General features: G+C 38.6%; 1 protein-coding gene across 5 annotated transcripts in view; it reads right to left on the reverse strand.

Annotated features, from left to right (window-relative positions):
* CNOT2 (CCR4-NOT transcription complex subunit 2) overlaps positions 1-25603 on the reverse strand; it is a 151990-nt gene that overhangs the window by 79659 nt on the left and 46728 nt on the right. The gene's annotated exons all lie outside the window — the stretch shown is intronic.

A 25603-nucleotide genomic window follows, 5' to 3' on the forward strand; every position in this document is an offset into this window, starting at 1 on the left:
GATTAAGGACCAATTCTTTTCTTTAAAAAAAAACAAAACAAAAACCTGATTCACTCCTTTAAATAGCCTCACAGACAAGGCAAGAATATTACACAAAATTACAGCAAGTAGTGATCTTATTTTAACTCAGCTGAGTCAAGTTTAGTGAAAGAACTCCAACAAATAATTCTCAGACACGAATATAATATTGGCCATACTGGGTCAGACCAGTGGCCCACCCAGCCTCATATCGTGTCCTCCGACAGTGGCCAATGCCAGATGCGTCAGAGGGAATGAACAGAACAAGATAATTATTGAGTGATATATCCCCTCTCATCCAGTCCCAGCATGTGGCAGTCAAAGGCTTAGGGGCACCCAGAAAGTGGGGATGCATCCCTGACCATTGTGGCTAACAGCCATTGACGGACCTATCCTTCATGAACTTTTTTTTTTTTTTTAAATCCAGTTATATTTTTGGCCTTCACGACATCCCCTGGCAATGAGTTCCACAGGTTGACTGTGCATTGCGTGAAGAAGTACTTCTTTTTGTTTGTTTTAAACCTGTCGCCTATTGATTTCATTTGGAGACCCCTGCTTCTTGGGTTACGTGAAGGGTTAAGTAACATTCACTTTCTCCATACCTTTGATGATTTTATAGACCTCTACCATATCCCCCCAAATCGTTTCTTTTCCAAACTCAACAGCCCCAGTCTTTTTACTCTCCTCCTCCTTATGGAAGTTACTCCACACCCCTAATCATTTTTGTTGCCCTTCTCTCTGTACCTTTTTCCATTTTTTTTTTTTTTTTTTTTTTTTTAAGATTAAGTGACCAAAACTGCACACAGTATTCAAGGTGTGGGCATAAGGCCATTGCGGAGAAACTAAATGAATTCTCTGCATCTGTCTTCATGGCTGAGGAAGTGAGAGAGATTTCCAAAGCTGAGCCATTCTTTTTAGGTGATAAATCTGAGGCACTGTCCCAGATTGAGGTGTTATTAGAGGTGGTTTTGGACAGGGTCCCTCACAAAAGGCTCTTAAGCAAAGTAAGCTGCCATGGGATAAGAGGGAAGGTCCTCTCATGGATTGGTAACTGTTTAAAAGATAGGGAAAAAAGGCTAGGAATAAATGGTCAGTTTACAGAATGGAGAGAGGTAAATAGCGGTGTCCCCCAGGGGTCTGTATTGGGTCCAGTCCTATTCAACATATCCGTAAATGATCTGGAAAAAGGGATGAACAGTGAGGTGGCAAAATGTGCAAATGATACAAAACTACTCAAGATAGCGAAGTCCCAAACAGATGGCGAAGAGCTACAAAGGATCTCTCAAACTGTGCAACAAAATGGCATACCGCATTTATCAACATTGAATTTAAAGTAAAGGACATTGGAACACATAATTCCAACTATACATATAAAATGATGGGGCCTAAATTAGTTGTTAGCACTCAAGAAAGATTTTGGAGTCACTGGTCTTGTCTACACTATGCAGCTTTTAGTGACAAGGCTGTGTCGACACAGCCTTGTCACTAGAAGTCAGCATGTGTAAATGCTCTCTGTTGGTATTTTGTCAGCACTTTTGCCAACAAAATACTTCCAGCCCCACAAGCGACTTTAGCTTGGTCAGCAGGAGCGCGCTTCACACTGCCACTTGCATCGGCAAAACTTGTGTCTTTCGCAGGGGGGCTTTTTTAAGTACCTGTGAGAGACAAAAGTTTTGTCAACGTCGTCACAGTGTAGACAAGCCCATTTTGGATAGTTCTCTGAAAACACTGACTCAATATGCAGCAGCAGTCAAAAAATGAACAGAATGTTTGGAATCATTAAGAAAGGGATAGATAATAAGACACAAAATATCATATTGCCTATATATAAATCCATGGTATGCCCATATCTTGAATACTGTGCGTAGATGCGGTCGCCCCATCTCAAAAAATATATATTGGAATTGGAAAAGGTTCAGAAAAGGACAACAAAATCATTAGCGGTATGGAACAGCTTCCATTTGAGGAGAGATTAATAAGATTTGGACTTTTCAGCTTGGAAAAGAGACGACTGGGGGGAGGATATGATAGGTCTATAAAATCATGACTGGTGTGGAAAAAGTACATAGGGAAATGTTATTTACTCCTTCTCATAACACAAGAACTAGGGGTCACCAAATGAAATTAATAGGCAGCTGGTTTAAAACAAACAAAAGGAATTTTTTTCCCCACACAACACACAGACAACCTGTGGAATTTCTTCCCATAGGATGTTGTGAAGGCCAAGGCCGTGGCCACAGCCACAGGGTTAAAAAAAGGACTAGCTAAGTTCATTGAGGATGGGCAACTAGCCATGATGGGCAGGGATGGTGTCCCTCGCCTCTCTTTGCCTGAAGCTGGGAATGGATCACTTGATGATTACCTGTTCTGTTAATTCCCCCTTGGGCACCTGGCATTGGACACTGTTGGAAGACAGGATACTGTGATAGATGGACCTTTGGTTTGACACGGTATGGCCATTATCGTCTTATACCATGTCCTTGTATAGGGCATTATGTCATTATAATATTTACCGTCTTATTATCTATCCCTTTCCTAATGGTTCCTAATATGGTTAGATTTTTTTCTGACTGCAGCTGAACACTGAGTGGATGTTTTCAGGGAATTATCCACAATGACACCAAGATCTCGATCTTGAATGATAACAGCTAATTTAGACCCCATCATTACGTATATACATTTAAAATTTGTTTTCCAATGTGCATTACTTTGCATATATCAACATGTTCTATATATTTTAGATTGCATGTAATAGATGGTTAAAGCAATGATAAATCTTACAATTAAAAATAATCTTTTAAGTCAGTGATAGGTCATCAGTTTTTAGAAAAAAAAAGTCCACTTTTCCAAATGACTAGCATATTTGAAAGTAGACTGTTTCTACAATTAACATTCCCTTGGTAAATATTCTGACTCACAGTAATTTCATAATAGTATTAAAATTATATTCTTATACAATAACATTCTTCTAAGGCACTTTTACCTATATAACATACATAGGAATATTTAATCTACATGTGGCTGACAGGTTCATTTTGTGGATTCCCATCACAGTATTAAAGAAAAAAGATGAACATTGGCCCTGAACACAGAAGCATAATTTGAGGGAATTTAGTTTAGTGATGTAATCATAAACTGGTGACAATTGATAATATCCATTTCAAACCATTTCCAGTATAAATTATGTTATGTGGAATTAAGAATAAAGTTATTTCCCATTATTATTTAATTACAGTGTGCTCACTCTGTCCTGTGTAGCACTAAGACATGGCCCCTGCTGTGAAATATCCCAGAATGCATCTATGTTTTAATATTCTAGCCAAATAATTCTCTCCCCCAACTGTAGTTTAGCACTGAAACATTAGTATTCTTGCCATGAATACAATAATGAATTGTGGGGTTTGTCAATGTCTTCACCATTTTCTTTACTTTCTTTAAACCTGAAAAAGCCTGTGTAAATTAAAAATTCAAAACTACAAAGACTAAACAGGAGACTGACACAATATATCTAGCTATCAGCAGCAAATCTGTCAAGAAATTTGGAAGGTGGGTCACCTTCAGAATAATCTTACAGTACAAGTGTTATATGCTTTTATAAAAGGATTATTTTTTCAAATTCACAAAACCATTTTAAAATAACTAGACAATCAGAAACTAGACAATCAGTTCACAGATTAAACAAAACTTGATATAAATACAAAGTACTTTGAGTCTCAAGATATAACATCTCCTATAACACTACATTGTGTTTCCTTTAGAGAAATAAGTATGACAGCTTAAGTACCATCACTCCAGACTGAAATTTGAATTACAATACTCATTACTCAGGAGATATTTAAAAATTAAGAAAACATCTTGTTTTTTATCATCTCAGAGAAGCGAGAGGAGCACAGAAATTAGTAATTTCAGAACATGTTTTCCTTTGACACTCTCAAAAATGGATATTTGTAAGTCATTACTCCGAAGTGCATTATATGGTGTCTACCAAGACTTTGTAAAAATAACATAGAAAAGCAAGTTTTCTGTATGTGCAATAACTGCTTTCAGTGTCATAATCAGACACAGCAGCCACACGGATCCAGCACAAGAGCTACATAAGTCCCTGTGGCAAAGCTCCACAGAGAAGTGTATAACTGAACATGCTATCAAAGACTGAATTAAAACGTTTATCAAAAAAAATAGTTGAAACTTTCCCAAAATTATATAAAAAGAAAGCTCAAGAGAATCAATCATCTTGCATTACAATGCAAACAAATATAAAGATTCAAACTTGGGGCGGACCTGTCATTTTACTGAACTTAGGAAATGCATGTTTACAAGAGGAGTGTATTTAGTTACTATACAATCAAACGGCTTGTCTACACTTACATTTTATAGTGCTCTAACTTGCTGGCTCAGGGGTGTGAAAAATCAAGCCCGAGCGCAGCAAGTCTGAGTGCTTTAAAGTGCTAGCGTGGACAGGCTCCGCGTGCTGGCAGCCATGCTCCCAGCGCTCTGAGCTAATCCCCTCGTGGAGGTGGATTACAAGGAGTGCTGGGAGAGCTCTCTCCCAGCGCTCACACACGACCACACTCGCACTTCAAAGTGCTGCCGTGGGAGCGCTCCTGCGGCTGCACTTTGAAGTTTCCAATGTAGCCATGCCCTAAGGTATGAAACAAAGTAAAACAAGTGTCACTTCAAACTAAGATCTTCTACGGGGGGTGTATTTCATGAACATTAACTACATCTTCTAAAAATCTGATTTTGTTGTCCTTCACAACTGCGCAACAAGATAATGCAAATAAGCTGTATTTTCTGTGTGGTAAAAGATAACTATGTGCGTATTTAGTATCTTCCAGTCTTCTGTTGTTCTACAAGGAAACTTCAAAGTCAACCTTGATTAAAGCAAAAAGAGAACTGAGTAGAGCTAACGTGCAGACACGGAAGCACATACACCTCACTGATTCTCTAACTAAAGCCTGGCACTTTATATCGGCATGCAATACTTTTACATTCATTCTTGTACAACACTTACATTCTGATCTGGTATCATTTTACATCTACTATGCACAAATATAAAATGACTACACACAAACCAAGAGGCAGAGAAGAAACCCAAAAATCTAAATTAATGCGAATTAGAACACTTCTAAGGCAAATGCAACCAGTAAGTGAAACAACAACAAACAAAATAATGAAGAGCATCTGATGTGCTACAAATACTAAAGGCACTAAAACACTACCGTACACAGAGCTATGGAAAGATAAAAATATTACTCCTTCCAAACTCTCAAATATTAAAAACTTTCAAAAAGTAATTGTTCAGTGTAATAAATTACCACAAGCAGCAATATTGTGGATTCTGCTAAAATGGTGAGTATCGAGAACAGATCAGATTGCTTTCTAAACTATGTCAGATTTATTAGGAAAAAATTGTTTCTCAGGAAAAAAGTCAATTTTTATCTGGTCAATTAATAGCTTTGATTTACTCTACATATGCAAAGTAAAGCAGCACATAAATTCATTAGTAGCAGAAAAGGAAAAATGACAAAAAGCGAAGTAAGAAATATACTGCTGACAAACTCTTTTGTGGTGTTTCACAAGACTCATTAGGTCAGAGTGAACATCACTGCTTCATTAAGTTGCTTAAAGAGCTTTAGGGTTCAGGTCAACATTCTGGCATGGTATCAAAAAGGAAACTAATTGTTCTACCAATAGAAGCACAAGAGTATTTGGTGAATACTTGGTAATGTAAATTACCAGGGGAGGAGGGGGGAGGCAAGGTCTATAAATGCCCTTTCATCAACTAGAAACAATACTAACTTTGCACCACCTGTTAAATACACAGCTATTTCTGACCTAACAAAGTAACCAGTTTTAGCTCCATCACAATCCACAAAACTCCAGCTGAACCCTGACGTTTTTCAGAGTAAAAGTTCCCTAGGCAACTATGTTCCTGTTGCTGGGCATGTGCACTACTGCCTCCCAACAGGCTAAGCCACAGAGCAATTCACAAATCAGGGGAAGACAGGTGTTTGGCTGCCTAAGTTATGTTCAGGGCCCAATCCAGTATGGGTGATCCGAGGCTGCCTGCTGGATCAGGTCCCATGCAAAATGACGATGCTGGTGGCGGCGACAGAGGTGGTGGCGGCAGTGGCAGCCACCTTATAACTTTTGGTTCAGTGGTTACGGTGAGGAGCTTGGCTATTTGGGAGGGCCTTGGAGTAGAGCCGTTACTCCTCCAGATCGAGAGGAGCCAGTTGAGATGGTTCCGGCACCAGATAAGGATGCCCACTGGGAGGCTTCCGTCAGAACTCTACCATGCATATCCCACTGGGCGGAGGCCCGAAGGCCAACCCAGGATACACTGGAGGGATTTTATAAACGCTGGGGAATCCCCCAGGAGGAGATGGAGCCTGTTGCGGAAGAAAAGGAGGACTGGTCCTCCCTACTCTCCATGCTGCCGCTGCCACCGCCACCCTCACCAGGAAAAGCGTCATAAAGGAAAAGAAAGTTCGAAAACTTGTCTGGGATGTGGGAGACCCCAATATTATGCTGAACTACTTCCTCATCAACATATCAGACCAGAAACTAGCCCCACATTTGTCTTCAACTTCCTGCTAGAAAGGAGGATAGTTTTGTGGTCAAGGCACCAGACAAATGTAAGAGATCCTGGTTATACTCCTAGAATTACTACAGACTTCCTCGGTGACTGTGGGGAAAGTCAGTAATCTCTTGGCTCCAGATCCCCATTTGTAAAGTAGGGATCATAGTTCCTGATATCATAAAGGTATTGTGATTACCACACTGAAGCTTTCTGAGGTGCTCATATATTATGCTATTGAGTCCCTTAGAGGAGCTTATAAATAACCCATTTCACTATAAATTCTAAATATATTTTTAAAAAAGTGATACAATATTGGTTCTCTTTTTAAACATTGCTCACTGTAACTGGTATGTCATTAACTAGTGGGAAGAATTGACATTAAACAGTTAATAGCTATCTTCTGAGTCGAAAGCCCTACTAAGATTAATTAAAGGAGATGGAATAATTTATATATTTGGGAGAAGGTCTATTTTAAATGCTAGAGAGCAGCAAACTATACATACAAATGTATGCATAAATCCACAAATCATTAGTTTTAAGTTTGAGTATGGACTACTAGTCAGAACACCTGCTAGCCAACTGTGTTGAGATGCATAAAAGAGTACACTTGAACACAGTATAAAAGTCATAATTGGTATACTTCAGTTCAATTAAAATTAGCCTTAAAAAAACCCCAAAAAACAAATATGGGATACACTATACAAAATGGTCAAAATGACAACTGCTACACATCTCATTCGTTTCATGTGATTTTTACATTTTTATTATATGTATCAACTGTGTCCAACTGTCCCTACACCTATCCATTATTAGTTGTGTAGGTTCCTGTAGGTGTGTCAGTAGAAATTTGACTTGAGGAGGGATCTGAATAAGGAAATCGGCAGTGGTCTTGAAGAACAGCTCATGCACAGGGCCAACATGGAAGAAAGCCAGAAGATGGCAATTTTGACAGAGTAGAGGACAATGCTAAGAGATGAGTCGATGAGCAGGAAAAGAAAATCTAGGAGCCTTATTGGCAGGGGCAGAAATGTTATTAAATTCACATGTGGTAGAGGAGAGGGATTCAACTGAGGGAATCAAAACGGGAGGGAGGTGACATGGTCACTTCAGTGAGCAAGCTGCATTTGGTATGTACTGGAGGAAGGCACTCTTCTCAATTCTTTTGCCATTCCCTGTCTCCGCCCCCTTCTACCATGCTGCCCCAATGGCTAGAACAAATTTCTCTGTTTTCATCAATACCAAGCACCTTCTGGCTCTCTTTCTCCGAAGTCCCTACTTTAAAAATCACACTTCAAGCAATTTTTCCTACCTTGTCAACAATTCCTTTATTCCCTATTATCTCAACTGTTGACAAAAATCTATTTGTCTTGACTGACTTATCTTAAAACTCTAGAACAGGGGATATGTATTTCTGTAATGTGCCAAGCCTTATACAGTGCTATATAATGGATGTTTTGTTAACCCTTTCATTAAGGAGAGTATGCCAGTTCTGTCCCTATTAGGCTACAGACATTGTCCTTCACTATCATTGCATATACTGTTTACAACCTGGTCTACTATAAACCAGAGATGATGCTAGTGAACTAGCAGAAAGGTACCTGAGAATATTGCAGGACTAATTCCTGCTCCTGCTATTTATGATTGCCCACAATTAGGAGAACTGTCCTCTGCTTGAGAAATTTAAATTACAGTTCTTTTCATTCCCAATTAGTTCTCAGTCACCTGGCATTGGAGAACCAAGGCATAATTTTTTATTTACATCTGGATAAGGGAATAAACCATTTCTCCCAGAACAGGACCTTGCCAAACTAATTCATGCCTTTGTGCTTTCTAAGTTGGCTCTAAAGGGGGCTACCCCTTCAAGACCACTTTGAGTACAGAATACAACTGGCTGTTTATTTGACAGCATTAGTCACAGGAAGCATAAAAACAGCCATAATGGGTCAGACCAAAGGTCCATCTAGCCCAGTATCCTGTCTTCCAATAGTGGCCAATGCCAGGTGCCCCAGAGGGAATGAACAGAACAGGTAATCATCAAGTGATCCATCCCGTCACCCATTCCCAGCTTCTGGCAAACAGAGGCTAGGAACACCATCCCTGCCCTTGTGCGGATTGCACAAGTTCTTAGACAACCACTGCAATGGCTTCCTATTAAATTGTATCCAGAAAAAAGAAAGTAAGAGGTTTGACTAATCTATAAAAGTCCTATGTGGCTTGGGACCCAACTTAATGGGAGACTACCTGTCTTCCAGGCATCACTAAGATAGATGAGATCAGCCAGGACACAATTAGTGGAGGATCAATCCTGGAATTTGCTGCGTTCACTGGTCTGACAGAGTTTGACAACTTTTAGGGAACAGTGCCAGGCCTGTTTCCATTCCTTGGCTTTTCCCAGAAGAGTGTGGGATGTTCATTTTAGTTTTGTGATGCTTTGGGGGCTAAGGAGATAGACAAAGAGAGGGAAGGAGAAGACATAACATGCCACGACTTTTCATATATGTTATATATTATATATGCACAGGTACTATTGGATGTACTTTAAAAGAAGACATCAATCCGTTAAAAATATTCAAAAATAACCAATATATTTTTTTCTAATTGCCTGGTATTTTTGCATTGTACTTAAGTTGTTTAACAGTTCCTCAGAAACATAGTGCTAATTTTTAATATTTAAAATTATTCTAGTAATGAATTATTCTCACATGTATGGCTTAGAGTAATCTGACTGAAAGTTTAACTTTGTACAGTTAGTGTGTTAGAAAAACGGTCTTCTCTGAAAAATGCACACAAAGAATGCTAAATATAATTAACAGACTTTAAAAAAAATTTTCAAGAGATTCTAGTTTTATTTTTTGTCGTCTCTCTTATTAACGTTTCTGTTGAAATGCAAGTTTTTGCTTTTTGACTAAAAACCAAACTGCAAAGAGAAATCATATAGTTAGGGTTGGAAGGATCAGAATTTTATTGGTAAACATTGATTTCACCATACATACACAAACTGATGAAAAATATTTCCATCTATCATAATCAAAGTTTACAGATGGGTAAAAAGAAAAATTCTGCTTGAGAACTTAATTTTATTTAAGGATATTTATTTTGTGCATTTTGACATATGATGTTGACATGTGTGTTTTAACTGTTATAAAGCATGAACTTTTTGAATTAAATAAATTGTCTGACCCCTCCATAATTTCTTACAGTGGTGAAAATTGAAATTTATTTTTAAACATTTTTTCTGGTTTTAATCAGCTACCATCCAGCAAAATGATAAAAAAATAAAAACTGAATTCTGTCAAGTCTATAGAATTAGACAGAGAACTAATGAAAGAAAAAAATATAAATAAAAAAGAACTCTGATGGGAAAATGAAACATTATCTGTTGACCATGAAATAGCATCAAAGATACTAAAAATAAAAAACAATTTGTTTGCACACAAAGTAGAAAAGGTGCAATTCTCAAAGTTGAACTGAGATATGCCTATGAATTGTTTGTTTGTAATGGTGTAATTGTCCACATATTTCTCAACAAAGCAGCAAGATGAGAAATTTGTATTTTTTTTTTAATATAGGCTGTTATATATAATTAAATACAACTCTATATTATGATGTTCGGATACAAGGTAGTCTTTTCTTACAAAAAACTGTATAGGACAATAAATTCTTCATAAATCAGGCATAATTTATTGCTTTAAATAGGTTTCAGAGTAGCAGCCCTGTTAGTCTGTATCCGCAAAAAGAAAAGGAAGACTTGTGGCACCTTATAGAATAACAAATTTATTTGAGCATAAGCTTTCGTAAGCTACAGCTCACTTCATTGGATGCATGCAGTGGAAAATACAGTGGGGAGATTTATATACACAGAGAACATGAAACAATGGGTGTTACCATACACACTGTAACAATAGTGGTGGGAGTGATAGCTCAGTGGTTTGAGCTTTGGCCTGCTAAACCCAGGGTTGTGAGTTCAATCCTTGAGGGGGCCATTTATGGATATGGGGCAAAAATTGGGGATTGGTCCTGCTTTGAGCAGGGGGTTGGACTAGATGACCTCCTGAGGTCCCTTCCAACCCTGATAGTCTATGATTCTATGATTCTAAGAGTGATCAGGTAAGGTGAGCTATTACCAGCAGGAGAGCCGGGGTGGGGGGGAAAAACCTTTCATAGTGATAATCAAGGTGGGCCATTTCAAGCAGTTGACAAGAACGTCCAAGGAACAGCGGGGGGGAGATAAACATGGGAAAATAGTTTTACTTTGTGTAATGACACATCCACTCCCAGTCTTCATTCAAGCCTAAGTTAATTGTATCCAGTTTGCAAATGAATTCCAATTCAGCAGTCTCTCATTGGAGTCTGTTTTTGAAGTTTTTTTTGTTGAAGAATTGACACTTTTAGGTCTGTAATTGAGTGACCAGCGAGATTGAAGTGTTCTCCGACTGGTTTTTGAATGTTATAATTCTTGACGTCTGATTTGTGTCCATTTATTCTTTTACGTACAGACTATCCAGTTTGACCAATGTACATGGCAGAGGGGCATTGCTCACACATGATGGCATATATCGCATTGGTAGATGTGCAGGTGAAGGAGTCTCTGATAGTGTGGCTGATGTGATAGGTTTAAGTTCAGGATAGGTTGTAGATCCTTGATGATGCGTTGGAGCCAAAGTTTGCCAACCCCTGAATTATAGGGTCGGTTTATGAATGGGTCATAAAAATTTTCCATTTTTACATATTCATCGGGGGAGGGGGTCGGCTTATAAACTAACTGGCTTATGATAGAGTATATAGGGTACTTATTTTGGATGAAGCAATACAGAATCATCCTTATTCTCAAGAAAAGCGGCACTACCCTAATGTCTTGCAGGATTTGAGACATCCTTACAGTGTTGTATAGAGCCCAAGGGTGCTCAGGTGGGAAAGCCACTATTCTGGTTACTCAGGAATTTTTTTTAGAATTATGATTATGATTATTATGTTTTAGTTGGGGGCTGAAGGTGATGGCTAGTGGCGTTCTGTTATTTTCTTTGTTGGGCCTGTCCTGTGGTAGGTGACTTCTGGCTCTGTCAATTTGTTTCTTCACTTCAGCAGGTGGGTATTGTAGTTGTAAGAATGCTTGATAGAGATCTTGTGGGTGTCTGTCTGAGGGGTTGGAGCAAATGCGGTTGTATCGTAGAGCTTGGCTGTAGACAATGGATCGTGTGGTGTGGTAATAGCTCACCTTACCTGATCACTCTTGTTAGTGTGTGTAAGCTAACACCCATTGTTTCATGTTCTCTGTGTATATAAATTTCCCCACTGTATTTTCCACTGCATGCATCCGATGAAGTGAGCTGTAGCTCACGAAAGCTTATGCTCAAATAAATTTGTTAGTCTCCAAGGTGCCACAAGTACTCCTTTTCTTTTTTGCTTTAAATAGTCTGTTTCCAGCCACATGAACTCTGACAAGTCTTGGAACAAGAAAGCTACTTACATAAGATTTTCGTTTCAGGAAAAAAAGTAAATCTGGATTGTATTGCCGTTTAAGTGTTTGTCTCATTAATATTTCTGGGAGCACTACACTGATCTAAACAAGACTTTACCTTCACCTACAGAATGAACAACTCCGAGCCAAACTGCAAAGTGTTAGCCAGAGTTTTGCATTCCAAAGATTAAACTCACTGTTACCATAACTGAAAAACAAGTCTACCACCAGTGAATTTTCTGTAACCTCATTACACCAGTGTAATAGGAGAAGCAATCCATCAGTCATTAATGTAGACCGAAGCTAATCACAGCTCAAAACTTCTTCATGTATCACTTCCTCCTACTCACAATAGCTTCCAGTAGTGCCCTTTCCACATCTGAAAAAATCTGTTAGCTTACAGCTGTTAATCCTACAAATTCAACAGGACCCTGCATCCTACAATACATACCTGGGAGAGCATTTATACTGATATCTATAACCAAAGCCCAGAAAATACTTAACACATAGGAAATGTGTTATTCTGTAACTGAGTAGCAAGTAATACAGACTGGGTTTCTGACTAGTTGTTGCTCTCTCTCTATATGTGGTATGGAGTAGGGGAAAAAGAGGCTACAGAGACAGCTGCTAAGATAGGAAAGGGAAAAAAGTGTTGAATGATGAACAGGGTATGAACTCAACTACCTATTTTCCTTATAAAGATATGCACTGATTTAATGAATCATCATAATGCACTCTCTTGCCAATGTCTCCAGGCCAATGTTGCAATGCCCAGTGGCTGGAAAGCATTAACAGATCACCAGGTGAACAATTTGTGATACTGCTCTGAGGTTTCTCATATCTCAGTCCAAAATGAGCCCACAAACTTCATAGTGAGCAATTTTCTTTCCATGGCATAAAATTTCTGTAACTTTATATACCACCGTAATATAAAAAGGTGTTTGCACATTACTAGTGCAAGTCAAAATGCCTCGGGATTTGGCTGATTCTGTCAAACCGTAGTAATAAAACATGCAACTTTTGAGTTCTGTATTTATCTGTTCTGTGCAGACAGAGAGTTCATTGCATACTTAGAGACCGTGACAAGCTCCCTTTCAACTTTAAGGTGTCACAGAAATTTGAAAAGTCTCATTTCTCAGTGTAGATAAAGTGTTGGGGGGATGGACATGAAGGCAGCACAGACAAGTCTTAGTGGAAAAGTAAATATGCATCAAATGTGAAAACCCCTGCAGTTCAGTCACTTGTCTGGGAAAAGCAATAGCTACTAGGAAAGTTCCTTGTGGAACAGAATTCTAAACAAAAAATTAAAAGGCAAAAATTCACAAAGCTTCCTAAGAACCAGGATGAGACTAAAGGAGCAATTGAGGATTTAGCTTGGTCTAATTTAGGAGACTGCTTTCAAAAATGCAGAAACACCTACCCACTTAGTAGTATAGCCCAGAATGAGCGAGTCAATCTTGTACTCTGGAAGGAGCTGGGCACCAGAGCATCATAATTCTAAAAAGAATTCCTGAGTAACCAGAATAGTGGCTTTCCCACCTGAGCAACTTTGGGCTCTATACAACACTGCAAGGATGTCTCAAATCCTGCAAGACATTAGGGTAGTGCCGCTTTTCTTGAGAATAAGGATGATTCTGTATTGCTTCATCCAAAATAAGTACCCTATATACTCTATCATAAGCCAGTTAGTTTATAAGCCGACCCCCTCCCCCGACGAATATGTAAAAATGGAAAATTTTTATGACCCATTCATAAACCAACCCTATAATTCAGGGGTTGGCGAACTTTGGCTCCCAGGCCATCAGGATAAGCCACTGGTGGGCTCAGACAGTTTGTTTACCTTGAGCATCCGCAGGCACGGTGGATTTGATTTCAATCAAATTGATTTAAATCATGATTTTCAATCAAATTGATTTAAATCATGATTTTAAATCACTAGTCAGGAAGACTATTTAAAAAAAAATCATTGATTTTTATCCACCCTGATCTACCAGAAAGACAAAGTGATGCTACAAAAAGAATACATAAATCCCTATTTTCACAATGCCTCATGTTACTGAATTCTGCAGAGAGATTATCTCTTAGAGTTGTCATACTGGACCACTCTCTATGACAGCCTGCAAGCACACACTTAAATAGGATGTACATTGATAAGATAAAGACCCAGGACATTGTGTTGCTGTTGTAACTGTGATAAAACCTTTATCCAATGTTTATATTGCCTCAGCACCACAATTAGCAAAATTACTCTCTAGGCTATCGTACAATGCCATATTTGCAGTTAAGCAAGGGTAATCTAATCTAACCCTCTGCCAAGATGCAGGATTTGTTGTGTCTAAAACATTCAAGGCAGATTCTTCTGTGGGGGAAACCCAAAACATTAGATACTTCTTTCCCAGTCAGGATAAGTGTGATGTTCAGGATAGTTAGTGGAAAAATATACTTGTTCATAAGAAACCTTAACTTTTAACTTTTTTAAAAAAAATCTTAGATCATTTAAAGATGAAAAAGTGTGTTTTTACCAGTCCAAAATATATTATTTGAAGCTTCTGGTTCCCAAACTGATTGGCTCAGGATACTGTCCAAGCTAGATTATCTGGACAAGTCAAAGAATCCAATGTGGTTTATGCTTATACCAGTTATAGGAACAGAAACCAATCTAATCTCAGTTCAAGTAAAAGGATCCAAAATTGGATTTGCAAAGGTGTTGCCATAAAAACACCACCACCACCACCACCACTTCCTTCCTTAATAGAAATTGTCTTTGTTGGAGTTTTCTTCTGCACTTGCTTAGATTTCATTACTAAAATAGCAATATTAATTCTGGAACTAGGTTACTGCTTCTCCAGAGAGTTACAGAAAGTAGCTAGAGCAGTGGTCCCCAAATTTTTCATGTTATGCTTCCCCCTTACTCCTGTTGGGAATCAGGGCTGGGAGCAGGGCTGCGGCTCCCAAGGGGGGTGGGGGGGACACGGATGGTATAAAGGGGCCGAGGCTGGGGCCAATGCCAGGGCCAGGAGCAGAGCTGTGGTGGGCAGCCAAGGCTGGGGCCCTGGTCAGGGCTGGCAGGAGCAGAGACCAGGGTGGGATCGGGGACCAGAGCTGTAGCTGGGGGGCAGGGCCGGAGCAGAGCTCAGGACAAAAGCGGGGCTGGGTGGCGCTCCCTCCCCGTCCCCACTGGCTCAGGCCCCGCCACATCCAAATCTTCCTCACAGTTTGGGAACCACTGAGCTAGGGGCTTGCAGAAAAGCAAAGAGCATGATTGACTATCACTTTCCAGGCAGAAGGGAGGAACACCTAACAGTCTGCATTAGTGGCAAAAAGTGCGCATATTTGATCTCCTTTTAAATACTTTTAATTCCTTATTTTCTTCTAGTAACAACATAACAGGAATATTTCTAGAATCTTAAATCTCTCTCATGAGTGCATGTATGGCGATAATTTTAAGCAAAAATCAGTTAATTATTTAAGATAGCTTAAAAGTAAATGATCAGCATAGAAGTCTGAGTTCAAGGTTTTTCCTTTACACTTCATATTCCTGATCAAACCAGTTGGTATACTGATCCTATAGCAGACCCAGTCAGCAGACCCCTGTGCTCACACCAAATTAGTTTCAGGAGCAGGATCTTAGTGATTTACAAAAATACTGATATCTTCCTGACATACATAAATGGCTTGTAGGCAAAGGGAAGAATTGAGCTTCCTGCATTTGTTGTACATTTGAAAAAAATTAAACTAATTCATTGCTACTGTGTAATACCTTCAAAACAGTAATCACCGCTTTCCTATGCCACTATCATTAAGAGTCCCCAGCCTGAAATTTTACTTGCATTAATTTACCTCAAAACTAATTACTTACTTTCAAAGGGTCTGTGATCCAATCAGCTTTGGCTAAGCCTTAAAATTGCACATCTAGCTTTATTATTAAAGCCCTGCAGTAATTACATGTAGCCAACACAAATACTAACATGCTTAAACATTTTATAGCATTTTGGAAAGTGCTTCACAAAATGTGCAACTTTTTTTTCCCACGTACATATACATTGTATTTGGTTTACATTTACATGGAATTTTGGCAATGCTATATTGCTCATCTATACTTTGACTTTTTTTTTTTTTTAAACACACACACACACACACACACACACACACACACACTAAAAAGTGTTACACATTTTACAGGAGAGATATTTTAGGGTGCTTTAGAGTTTTATAAAAACATATTCTTGGATTATTTATTGTAACATTCTGTAAAGCTAGGCTGCCTTAGTTTTGATTTCAACTGTACAAGGCTCAGCAGGAGCCATAAAACAAAGATGAGATAAAACAGCTTTTCTACATCTAAACAGGTCACATCTAAAGCAATGTGGATAAAAATGATCTTAAAAATAAACTGGAATTTAAATTTACGCAATGTTAGTTTAATATAGTCTTAAATTGCTCATGAGAGTGTTTTGTACTATTTAAAATTAGTTTGCTAATTATTAATTGAATTTAAGACTTTTACATTTCATTTTCTACCAAGAAGTTTCACACTTAAATTCTCCTCTATAATGAATAAAGCCATGTCAGGGCATCACTAACATCTTTAATGTGAGAACATCACAATTCAAACACAACATTGATAGGCAAATAGCCTGTGCTACATTATCAACCAACACTCTTGTCCAATGTACTGAATGTCCATAAATCAAGAAATCAACCCATCAGGGTTTGCAGTCTGAAGTGAATAAGATGTCTGCTCCTAAATCACTGAGGTGCTTCGAAAATTCCTCAGTTAAGCTCCTAGACCCATATCTAGGTACCTAACTTTAGGCTCCTGTATTTGAAAATGTTGGCCTCCGAATGATAAAAGCTCACAATAACTCTGTTAATATACTAAAAGTCTAAATAACTTTTCATTGTTCACTCTGAAGCAATTTTGTTTTGAACAAACAATAATTTTAAGCCACTAAGAATTTTTTTTTTAAATAAAAATACAATTTTACCCCGATGCTAAATACTTATGCTTGTGCTTTAAAGCACATGAATAGTCCCATTAAAGTCAAAGGAATTATTCATGTGAATAAACTGCTTTAGAGTTTGCAGGCTCAAGGCCTTTAATATTAGTTTGCCAACAGCCGTTTTGTAAAATTAAAATACACCACCTTAGCAATAGTGTGAGAAATTAAATTATAAATGCATTTTTAAAGTTGCAATAGTGCAGGTGTTCAAATTAATTTTACAAAGTGTCAACCTGATTTATATCAGTGATTTTAAAAAAATCAAGCAAATTAAATTTAAGTCACTCCACCCCTTAAAGTCAGATTCTCTCAGAGCCCTGCAGTAAGGCAAAATTTGTATCTGCATCCTATCTACAAATATGGTCCGTGGATATCTGCAGATTTACAGGGCTCTTTCTCAGGTCTTTCTGGGGCTAGAAATAAGTGCTGGAAAAACTCCCCTTCCTAATGATACAGTGCACCTGTTTCTCATCCTGCAAGACCATGAGATATCATTCTTCAAAGTTGTGACATTTTGGGATAAAGAAAAGCAGTAGCTCCAGCAGTAAATCCTGCCTAAGGAAATATATTTTTGGATAGACGAAGAAAAATTTCTCTGGCACATTTTCAGAATTCTAAAGCAAGACTCAGGGGAGCTGTATTAGGACTTGGCTACACATGGTGTTATTCCAGAATAGCTATTCTAAAATAGTGATTTTTCAGTATCTTCAAGTGTGGACACACTTATTCCAGAAGAAGAGCATCTGGACATGCAGTTAATCATAGAATCATAGAATATCAGGGTTGGAAGGGACCTCAGGAGGTCATCTAGTCCAACCCCCTGCTCAAAGCAGGACCAATCCCCAATTAAATCATCCCAGCCAGGGCTTTGTCAAGCCTGACCTTAAAAACTTCTAAGGAAGGAGATTCTACCACCTCCCTAGGTAACGCATTCCAGTGTTTCACCACCCTCCTAGTGAAAAAGCTTTTCCTAATATCCAACCTAAACCTCCCCCACTCCAACTTGAGAACATTACTCCTTGTCCTGTCCTCTTCTACCACTGAAAATAGTCTAGAACCATCCGCTTCGGAACCACCTCTCAGGTAGTTGAAAGCAGCTATCAAGTCCCCCCTCATTCTTCTCTTCTGCAGACTAAACAATCCCAGTTCCCTCAGCCTCTCCTCATAAGCCACGTGTTCCAGATCCCTAATCATTTTTGTTGCCCTTCGCTGGACTCTCTCCAATTTTTCCACATCCTTCTTGTGGTGTGGGGCTCAAAACTGGACACAGTACTCCAGATGAGGTCTCACCAATGTCGAATAGAGGGGAACGATCACATCCCTCGATCTGCTGGCTATGCCCCTACTTATACATCCCAAAATGCCATTGGCCTTCTTGGCAACAAGGGCACACTGTTGACTCATACCCAGCTTCTCGTCCACTGTCACCCCTAGGCCCTTTTCCGCAGAACTGCTGCCTAGCCATTCGGTCCATAGTCTGTAGCGGTGCATTGGATTCTTCCGTCCTAAGTGCAGGACCCTGCACTTATCCTTGTTGAACCTCATCAGATTTCTTTTGGCCCAAACCTCCAATTTGTCTAGTTATTCAGGAATAACAACTATTACACTTTAAATCTGCTCCCTCCCTTAATCTAAATTCACTTTCATGTGTAGACAAGCCCTTATAGTGAGCAAAGGGACAGATAAGCTGCTGAAAGATGCACAGTAAAAAGTATTTCACAGGGCTCTGCAATTTATCAATACTTCTATCACCTTCTTTTGGTGTATGCATACAATATTAAAAACCTGACAATTTTAGAAAATATCTATATGATGCAATTCAGTTTCTCAAACTATGTATAATACATAGCTTTCCAATGAGAAATTAAATCGTCAAAAACATTTACAAAATGCTGAAGACACTGCGTATATACTGTGCTTGAATTCTTTGCTTAACTATAATAAGGTTTTAAAATAGTTTTTACCTCTCTACAGTGCAATAAGTTTCTGACTGAACTGTTAAATTAATATATATCTGCCATTAATGCTTTCTTGCCAACAACAAAAACCTATTTAATAGAAAATTTATTGATATATGGCAAAATACAGTGCCCTGTCATATGATGCACATGCAAACATTCTATGCAGGAACACGCTACAGTATTTAGAAGTTAATTGCAAAACCTAAACATATTCAAAATTGTATCTTGATGTTTCTAGTGCTTTGTTAACCACTGCATGGAATGCATGCAAAAAAAATGAAGAAATATTTTAAAAGTAACAAAAACTGTCAAGCGATTATGTTATACATTACAAATCCTTCTTGCTTGCATACATCCAAAGAAAAACAAGATATCCAAACCCATGTCTGGAAATTCACCCATATCCCCACGTTTTTCAGTTATATTAAAAAAAGAGGGGGGGGAGATACTATCTACACATTCAATACAGAAAGCAGTGTAGTCCAAATTGCTGGATTTGAGGCACCAAAATTAAGTTTTACAATATGAAAAATTCAGAATTGCCAAATAACAGAACTGTCTGGGGACAGAAGGTACACAATCTCAGCATTTTGGGGTGAGTTCTGCCACAGAGATAGAAAAGTCTGTCACAGGATGTAGACTGCCCCATTGATTAAATGAAGAAAGGGTAATGAGTGCTGTCTCTAAGAGTATTCATTTGGATTGAGGGAGAGCAGGCCTACAGATTAATCAATCCTGGAAAACATTTTTAAGGGTGCAAGAAGGATGGCATGGCCCCACAATACAAAACTCAGAGATTTAGGGTTTTATCAAGCACAGCAAGTCAACCTACTTAGTTTATTTTACTTACATATTATTGACCTATTTAGAATTGAGTTCATGTTCTAAACTGGGCAGGGTCTAGGGATGCTTTGTGGACCACCTTATCTAGATAAATCTGTTTGACTTTTCTTTAGTTAAGAATCCTCATTAATGTAACCTTTCTCTCAAAGTGAAAATGTGAGATTCTGAAAAGAGAAAATAGAAATACAATGGATGGTTGGTAGAAAGTAGCTTTAATGATGGGTTGAAATGTCATATTTGAATGCCTTCAGTCCCCAATTTACATAATAAGTGACAGTGAACCACAACTACAAAAGTACTAAAATACTGGGATATAATTGAAGACTGCAGCAGGAGTCATGTAATATTAGAGATTAGAATGTAAGTAAATTCTTCTCAGAGCTTGTGGATAAAAACTCTATGGAGAAGTCTAGAAAAACGTTTGAGGACTTGCTGCAAAAGGAATCTTACCCCATTGAGGTTAAAATAACCACGACTCAATAAGCTTAAGAGGAATGCTTACTAAGGTTTCGGACAGGAAACTTCAGATACAACAGAGATCAGGATAAAGCAAGAAACTCTGCTGCATTATATTCACTACCTGGAAGGATCCACTATTTGACTTTCTATATCTAGATTTAATTATGAACAGTAAATAAATGAATAATATGACAGAATTGTGACTGGTATTTATACTCACAATGAGCAGCCTCTAACAACTCTAACACTCAGTTTTCATGCTATCATGTTCAGGTATCTAACACATGGATTATAGTACTGGATGCTAACTGATTGGTTTTGGTCTTAGCAACAAAAGATCAAGAAGCTCTGTGAGGTCTACACAGTGATTCTCAATCTTTCAGTTAAAGTCCACAACCTGGGTCCCAAGGTTATTCTCTGGCATCACAATACTTATTGTAGACCAAGTTTTCATTTTAAAAGCGTTCCTAGAATTGCAGTGATCAATGAATTATAAATCCATAGACAGAGCCTCGGTGAGAAAATAACGTCACAACTGTAAACAGCTGCAGCAATTAGACTGACTGGGAAAATCATAGTTCAATAATTTTTTTAAAAGGACACTTTTCACATTTAAAAAAAATATCAAATTTACATTCTATGGCCTTTATGGAAGTTCTATGGCCTGTGATGAAGCTCCGACTAGATGGTTACATGGTCCCTTCTGGTCTTCGAAGCTAGAATTCAAACCATCGATGTCTCTACTGGCCATATATAGCACATGAACTTTAACAGTGCAGCATTTTGGGATTCGGGGCTGCAACAACATAAGTCATTCTAGGACTAGCCATGAGAAGAGGGGGGAAAATGAGCAGGTTTCAAACAACTTGAGAATCCTTGATTTAGAAGACCTGAAACACCACCTCTGTAGCTAACAAGAAGAAACAAGTATCACAGATATTGGTCTTTTCCTCCTTACCTTCTAACTTCTTCTACTTAGGGAAAAGATAGGAAGTGATGAGAATCTAAGCTTTAGTTCTAACAACGTGATCATCATTATCCTCATTCTTTTCAATCAGGTACCAAGTTATCTTTAAAATTTCAACATTAACTGTTTCACTCCCGGTAATTTTTGAAGAAACATTCAGCTTTGTTTATCCAATAATATCCTCCACATACCCAGAAAGGCCCCATAGGTCCCCTACCCAGACACCAAAACCTCCAGCTTCCTCCCGACAACTTCTTTGACTGCAACGTTATTGTAGTTGTGTTGGTCCCAGCATATGAGAGAGACAAGTTAGAGGATAAAAAATATTTTTATTGGATCAACTTGTCCCTTTCATCAACAGCAGTTGCTCTAATAAAAGATATTTCCTTACTTACCTTGTCTAACTACTTGCTGCACTTAGATATTTATGATTACAAAAATTTGTGAACATAAAATCTGAATGTATGGGCCAAAATTATATTAAACTGAATTTAATATCAAAACAAAATAGCTAAATCAATCATTTTCATTTTTAACCCTTTAAAACCTCAGGTTTAAAAAAAATTTAGATGTAGCTGCCACAGAATTTCCAGTCTGCTGCACCAGATTGTTGCATTAGGTGGACATGTAACAGAAATCAGGAATCCTGCTGTAAAATTTAAGTCCAGCCTGCTGCAGTGCAAGTGAGCCTAAGAGTAGAATATGGGCAGTTTGGTTTTATTCTGTAGTTTTCATCTCCTGTGAATAGGTCTGTTGTGAATACATAAGGTTCTGACCACTTGCAAATGGAGTCTTCCTTCTGCCAAGTATATATATTCTTTGTTCCAGTTTCAAGAAGCACATATGGATAGTTATTTTTTCCCCAATTTAAAACAAAGCCATCTTGGAGAAGGCTGACAGCTCTGTTACTATTTTGCCAATTTACATATGCTGATGACAGCCAGCACTTCCATCCTTTAAGCTTGCCAAGTTTTTGAGTATTAGATTTCCCTCATTTATCAGTATGTGCTCAAGTAGTCCATTATCTTTGAGAAATCTGGAATACATAGCCCACTTTGCATCCACAGAGAGTATATATCAGGTGACCAAATTATTATGGGGCTGGGGCACATAATTTATGAGGAGAGGCTGAGGGAACTGGGATTATTTAGTCTGCAGAAGAGAAGAGTGAGGGGGGATTTGATAGTAGCCTTCAACTACCTGAAGGGGGGTTCCAAAGAGGATGAAGCTAGGCTGTTCTCAGTGGTGGCAGATGACAGAACAAGGAGCAATGGTCTCAAGTTGCAATGGGGAAGGTCTAGGCTGGATATCAGGAAAAACTATTTCACTAGGAGGCTGGTGAAGCACTGGAATGGGTTACCTATGGAGGTGGTGGAATCTCTGTCCTTAGAGGTTTTTAAGGCCTGGCTTCACAAAGCCCTGCCTGGGATGATTTAGTTGGGGTTGGTCCTGCTTTGAGCCGGGGGTTGGACTAGATGACCTCCTGAGATTTCTTCCAACCCTAATCTTCTATGAAGATTTTCCTCTTTCCTCCACCACCCAAAGATCCAGAATTCTTATTGTCCCTGTACCAGTTCACAAAAGCAGGAAAACTAGAATCTGACCCAGTACGTCTCTGCATTGTGTCAAAATCTTAAATTGTCCAAAATGCGGCGGGGGGGGGGAAGAGGAGGAAAGAGGTATAATTAAGGGAATTTTAATTCATGAACAGAGTAGGTAGAATTGAGGAGAGGTGATAGTTAAAGAAATGATGGGCAATATTTGTTTGGACTGAAAGAATTGTTGATTAGGCATTTTCAAGGGTTCTGGGGAGATGACGTATTTGTTATAGCAACAACGCAGAATCTTAAAATGAGAAGATGTGACTGTGTATGCTAGTTGTTCCCAACCTTTCTTGTGGGAATAGCATATTGCTATTCCGAGAAGACTGTGGCGGGCGCCAGACACCCCGCCGCCAAAATGCCGCCGCGGCAAGAAGCCTCGCCGCCGAGAAATGGCAACACTTCTCGGCGGCATTTCAGCGGCAGGGTGTCCTGCGGGTGCACAAAAATGCCCCTGCGGGTGCCATGGCACCCGCGGGCACAGCATTGGGGACCCCTGGTGTATGCATTATTAGAAGTTTGATTGGGGCACTACTGATGTCACAAGGTTGCCACCCCTTTTGGACATTTTTTTCTGGAGAGCACTTATCTATTGGTGGGTGGAAGAGTGGCAGGAAACTTTGGGCAGCAGCATCTTCATTGCATCAACCAGCATTGATACTCTGGTTGCCACTATCACCACCAAAGATGGACAGATTTACACTTACAACACTGGGCTTTATTTTTCCTAATCCTATAAAACGTTCTCACCAAACCAGATGAGGAAAGGAACGTAGACAGCCTCACCCTCTCCATGGCTGGGTCCTGAGCAATGCTTTCCCCTTATTCCTCCTACCTCCTTTCTGTCTTTTTTGCTGTCCTGGCCAGCCTTTAATATCATGCCACCTCACAAATTCTGACCTTACTGTTTTAAAGGGCTTTTCTTCCCAAAAAGTGTGCAGAGCTTCTGACTCACATAGCTGTTCCTATTGCCTGGTTCAGATTAAATCGGTACATCAGCAAAAATAGCAATCTGCCTCTGGTCACAGTCCTTAACTCAGCATGGGTCTTGTCTTCAGACTATGAACACTGGACTGTGCCACAGCTTCTAGGGATTGCAGCAGGCTACTGCTGAATTTGCTGGCAGCAGCACATATTCATTCACTGTTGTGTTTTGAAAGATAGCTAACTGAGAGCAGAAGAGACAAATGGAAATGCCATGCTGGCCTTCAACTTCTTTTATGCACTGTGTTGGGGACTGAAGGTAAGCCTACAATGCCTCAGGAACAGACAGTTCATTAAAGTACAAAAAGCGAAGTGTTCATGAGAATTAGTCTCTCGGTGGGAAATAAGGTGTATTGTCCAGTTTTGCTTTGAGGAAAACATCAGTTAAGACACTACTTTTAGAGGCAGAATTTTTTTGGTAAACTACATAGAGGCAGACCACTCCATGCCTGACATTCTCCCACCAGGGTACTAGAAATCCCCATAACAAGGACTAGAAAAATAGGAGTATACAAGAGAAAGATTCACCTTCATATTTTAATAGCTACAACTTAAGCACAAAGAAAAGGAGTACTTGTGGCACCTTAGAGACTAACCAATTTATTTGAGCATAAGCTTTCGTGAGCTACAGCTCACTACATCGGACGCTCAAATAAATTGGTTAGTCTCTAAGGCGCCACAAGTACTCCTTTTCTTTTTGCAAATACAGACTAACACGGCCGTTACTCTGAAACTTAAGCACAATAGGCTACATCACAGTATTGATAGCAAGTCAAAGAAAAATAATTTTTAGCACTTTCTGAAACTGTTCAACAATTAAAACTAAGAAAATATTCATTAAAAAGTGTGAAGTAAAACAAAAAATTACAACAGGCAAGTTATTCCTGATATTTGGAAGCTCTTATATATAGCAGTCTTGTTTAAGATTCTTATTCAGTTAAGACATGTTCTGACTTGTTCTTATCACCATCTCTGCTATTTCCATGTTAAATTTGTTTTAACAGTTTTTGATGAACATGATCATTTTCTCCTACCATTTGACATTTTACTTTTCTGTAGGCTCCTCTATGAAATCCTGTTCATTGTGTGGGGTTATCTATTGAGGTTCCTATATTCAAATATTATTAAAAAATGTTGTTTTACACTGCTATTTTTTTACATATCTATTTGCAAGCGCCAGCTCATTTTTTATTTAATAGAGTTCCTCCCTTTAGGTCATGCTATAATCTGATTTATGCTGAATTGTATTACTACATTAGATACATAGTGTAAAAACAGTGGTATTAAACTCTGCAATGTTTTGAAAACACTGTATAAAATAAACATACATTTCACAAAATAAACTTTCCACTTTTAACAGTAAAAAGAAAAGGAGTACTTGTGGCACCTTAGAGACTAACCAATTTATTTGAGCATAAGCTTTCGTGAGCTACAGCTCACTTCATTGGATGCTCAAATAAATTGGTTAGTCTCTAAGGTGCCACAAGTACTCCTTTTCTTTTTGCGAATACAGACTAGCACGGCTGTTACTCTGAAACTTTTAACAGTAGAGCCCTAAGGCTTTTTATTTGAATTAAATGTAATGCCACTTAAGAAATACCCTACATAATTATAAAGAAACGTGTCTCTCTTTTTCTTTCTTTCCTTTCTTAATGAGCATTAAATGAACACTCTTTTCAGGAACTATTACTAACCTGTAAGATTTGTTTGATCTGAAGAAATG

Source organism: Eretmochelys imbricata, chromosome 1 (genome assembly GCF_965152235.1).
Source record: "Eretmochelys imbricata isolate rEreImb1 chromosome 1, rEreImb1.hap1, whole genome shotgun sequence".
Classification (NCBI taxonomy): Eukaryota; Metazoa; Chordata; order Testudines; family Cheloniidae; genus Eretmochelys; species Eretmochelys imbricata.